Source organism: Arachis hypogaea, chromosome 12 (assembly GCF_003086295.3).
Source record: "Arachis hypogaea cultivar Tifrunner chromosome 12, arahy.Tifrunner.gnm2.J5K5, whole genome shotgun sequence".
NCBI classification, from domain to species: domain Eukaryota; kingdom Viridiplantae; phylum Streptophyta; class Magnoliopsida; order Fabales; family Fabaceae; genus Arachis; species Arachis hypogaea.
Genome location: NC_092047.1, coordinates 58507359 through 58511760, shown reverse-complemented (window position 1 = coordinate 58511760; position 4402 = coordinate 58507359). Strand labels below are relative to the sequence as shown.

Here is a 4402-nt window from a genome sequence, read left to right as displayed (position 1 = left end):
CTCAGCCCAAGCACACACCAAGTGGGCCCCAGAAGTGGATTTCTGCATCATTTACTCATTTCTGTAAACCCTAGTAACTAGTTAGTATAAATAGGACTTTTTACTATTGTATTTACATCTTTGGATTATCTTTTGATCCTTTGATCACGTTTTGGAGGCTGGCCATTCGGCCATGCCTGGACCTTATCCCTTATGTATTTTCAACGGTAGAGTTTCTACACTCCATAGATTAAGGTGTGGAGCTCTGCTGTTCCTCATGAATTAATACAAAGTACTACTGTTTTTCTATTCAATTCAAGCTTATTCCTTCTCTAAGATATCCATTCGCACCCAAGAACATGATGAATGTGATGATTATGTGACGCTCATCATCATTCTCACCTATGAACGCGTGCCTGACAAACACTTTCGTTCTACATGCAAACAAGCTAGAATGAGTATCTCTTAGATATCTAATACAAAGGACCGAGTCTGAGATATTAGAATCTTCGTGGTATAAGTTAGAACCCATGGACGGCCATTCTTGAGATCCAAAAAGTATAAACCTTGTCTGTGGTATTCCGAGCAGGATCTGGGAAGGGATGGCTGTGACGAGCTTCAAACTCGCGATTGCTGGGCGTAGTGACAGACGCAAAAGGATAGTAAATCCTATTCTAGTATGATCGAGAACCGACAGATGATTAGCCATGCAGTGACAGCGCATTGGACTATTTTCACAGAGAGGATGGGATGTAGCCATTGACAACGGTGATGCCCTACATAAAGCTTACCATGGAAAGGAGTAGGAATGATTGGATGAAGACAGCAGGAAAGCAGAGGTTCAGAGGAACGAAAGGCATCTCTATACGCTTATCTGAAATTCTCACCAATGAATTACATAGGTATCTCTATCCTAATTTATATTTTATTTATGTTTTTAATTATCAATTCACCATAACCATTTGAATCCACGTGACTGAGATTTACAAGGTGACCATAGCTTGCTTCAAGCCGACAATCTCCGTGGGATCGACCCTTACTCACGTAAGGTTTATTACTTGGACGACCCAATGCACTTGCGAGTTAGTTGTATCGAAATTGTGAAGAGAACTAAAATTATGAACGTGCGTATTAAGTTTTTAGCGCCGTTACCAAGGAATGAACAATCACGATTTCGTGCACCAAGTTTTTGGCGTCGTTGCCAGGGATTGTTCGAGTTTGGACAATTGACGGTTCATCTTGTTGCTCAGATTAGGTAATTTTATTTTAATTTTAAGCTTTTTATTTATAATTTTCAAAAAATAAAAAAATAATTAAATAAATAAATAATTTCTTCTTTTTCGTTTTTCCCAATTAATTTTCGAAAAATAAAAAAAATTTATAAAATCATAAAATCAAAAAATATTTTTTGTGTTTCTTGTTTGAGTCTAGAGTCGAGTTTTAAGTTTGGTGTCAATTACATCTTTTTAATTTTCTAAAAAAATTATTTTCGAAAATTTCATGCATTGCATTCTGCCATTCTTCATGATCTTCAAGTTGTTCTTGGCCAGTCTTCTTGTTTGATCTTCATATTTTCTTGTTTTGTGTCTTTCCTTGTTTTTCATATGAATTCTTGAATTATTAATGTCTAAAAAATAAAAATTTTTAAGGTTGGTGTCTTGCATGTTTTCTTTTCTTGAAAATTGTTCAAAAATAAGTTCTTGGTGTTCATCTTGACATTCAAAGTGTTCTTGGTGTTCATCTTGACATTCATAGTGTTCTTGCATGCATTAGTTGTTTTGATTCATAATTCTTATGTTTTGTTTCAATTTAGTGTTTTTCTCGCTCATCATTAAAAATTCAGAAATCAAAAATATATCTTTTCCTTATTTTACTCCTAATTTTCGAAATTTGCATTGAATTAGTCAAAGATTTTCAAAATCATAATTTTTTTTAGTCAAGCAAAATTTCAATTTCAAAAAAAAATTTCATCTTTTCAATTTTTTTTCAAAAATCAAATCTTTTTCAATTTTTCTTTCATATTTTCGAAAATTTCAAATTAATTTTCAAAATCTTTTTCTTATTTTTATTCCATATTTTCGAATTCAATGCTAACAATTAATGTGATTGATTCAAAAATATTAAGTTGTTACTTGCCTATTAAAAAAGGTTCAATCTTTAAATTCTAGAATCATATCTTTTAGTTTCTTGTTAGTCAAGTCATCAACTTTAATTTTAAAAATCAAATCTTTTTAATTTATCTTTCAAATCTTTTTCAAAATAAAGTTCAATCATATCTTTTCAATCATATCTTTTTCAAACAAATCTCTTTCAATCATATCTTTTTAAAATGTGATTTCAAAATCTTTTTCTAACTTCTTATCTTTTCAAATTTGATTTTCAAATTTTTTTGAATTAACCACTTAACTTTTTGATTGATTCTTATCTTTTTCAAAACTACCTAACTAGTTCTCTCTCTCTAATTTTCGAAAATCACCTTCATCTTTTTCAAAATTCCTTTTTGAATTAACTAATTGTTTTAAATTTAATTTAATTTGACTTAATTTTCCTTGCTTAATTTTCGAATTTTAACTTTAATTTTAAAATATTTTTATTTTATTTATTTAAATTTCTGAATTCTTCTCTTCCTCACCTCCTTCTATTTATTTATTCATTTACTAACACCCCTTTTTCACCCAAGAATTCGAACTCAGTCCTCACCCTTGTGTTTGGATTCTCCATCTTCTATTCATATCTTCTTCTACTCATATAAAGGAATCTCTATACTATGACATAGAGGATTCCATATTTTCTGTTCTCTTCTTTTTCATATGAGCAGGAACAAGGAAAAGAACATTCTTGTTGAGGCTGATCCTGAACCTGAAAGGACTCTGAAGAGGAAGCTAAGGGAAGCTAACGCACAACTCTCTGGAGAAAATCTGACAGAAATTTTCGAAAAAGAAGGAGACATGGCCGAAAATAATAACAATGCAAGGAAGATGCTTGGTGACTTTACTGCACCAAATTCCAATTTACATGGAAGAAGCATCTCAATTCCTGCCATTGGAGCAAACAACTTTGAGCTTAAACCTCAGTTAGTTTCTCTGATGCAACAGAACTGCAAGTTCCATGGACTTCCATCAGAAGATCCTTTTCAGTTCTTAACTGAATTCTTGCAGATCTGTGATACTGTTAAGACCAATGGGGTTGACCCCGAGGTCTACAGGCTTATACTTTTCCTGTTTGCTGTAAGAGACAGAGCTAGAATATGGTTGGACTCTCAACCTAAAGCTAGCATGAACTCTTGGAAAAAGCTGGTCACGGCTTTCTTAGCCAAGTTCTTTCCTCCTCAAAAGCTTAGTAAGCTTAGAGTGGATGTTCATAACTTCAAACAAAAAGAAGGTGAATCCCTCTATGAAGCTTGGGAGAGATACAAGGAACTGACCAAAAAGTGTCCTTCTGACATGCTTTCAGAATGGACCATCCTGGATATATTCTATGATGGTCTGTCTGAATTATCAAAGATGTCATTGGACCATTCTGCAAGTGGATCCATTCACCTAAAGAAAACACCTGCAGAAGCTCAAGAACTCATTGACATGGTTGCAAATAACCAGTTCATGTACACTTCTGAAAGGAATCCTGTGAATAATGGGACGCCTATGAGGAATGGAGTTCTTGAAATTGATACTCTGAATACCATATTGACTCAGCAAGTCAATATGATCTCTCAGAGTCAGAATGGATTGAAGGAATCATCCAACAGTACTAAAGAGGCATCTTCTGAAGAAGAAGCTTATGATCCTAAGAACCCTGCAATAGCAGAGGTGAATTACATGGGTGAATCCTATGAAAACACCTATAATCCCTCATGGAGAAATTATCCAAATTTCTCATGGAAGGATCAACAAAAGCCTCAACAAGGCTTTAATAATGGTGGAAGAAACAGGTTTAGCAATAGCAAGCCTTTTCCATCATCCACTCAGCAACAGACAGAAAATTCTGAGCAGAATCCATCTAGCTTAGCAAATATAGTATCTGATCTATCTAAGGCCACTTTAAGTTTTATGAATGAAACAAGGTCCTCCATTAAAAATTTTGAGGCACAAGTGGGCCAGCTGAGTAAAAGAGTCACTAAAACTCCTCCTAGTACTCTCCCAAGAAATATAGAAGAGAATCCAAAAAGAGAGTGCAAGGCCATTGATTTAACCATCATGGCCAAACCTACAAGGGAGGGAGAGGACGTGAATCCCAGTGAGGAAGACCTCCTGGAACGTCCAGTGATCAACAAGGAGTTTCCCTCTGAGGAAACAAAGGAATCGGAGGCTCATCTGGAGACCATAGAGATTCCATTGAACCTCCTTATGTCATTCATGAGCTCTGATGAGTATTCTTCTTCTGAAGAGAATGAAGATGTCACTAAAGAGCAAGTTGCCAAGTACCT

At 34.6% G+C, this 4402-nt stretch overlaps 1 non-coding gene across 1 annotated transcript; it reads right to left on the bottom strand.

Annotated features, from left to right (window-relative positions):
- Nucleotides 1–3320: 3320 nt before the first annotated feature.
- LOC112732073 (small nucleolar RNA R71) lies at nt 3321–3428 on the bottom strand. Its single transcript, XR_003167812.1, has one exon. It is a non-coding gene; the product is annotated as a small nucleolar RNA R71 (small nucleolar RNA).
- Nucleotides 3429–4402: the final 974 nt, after the last annotated feature.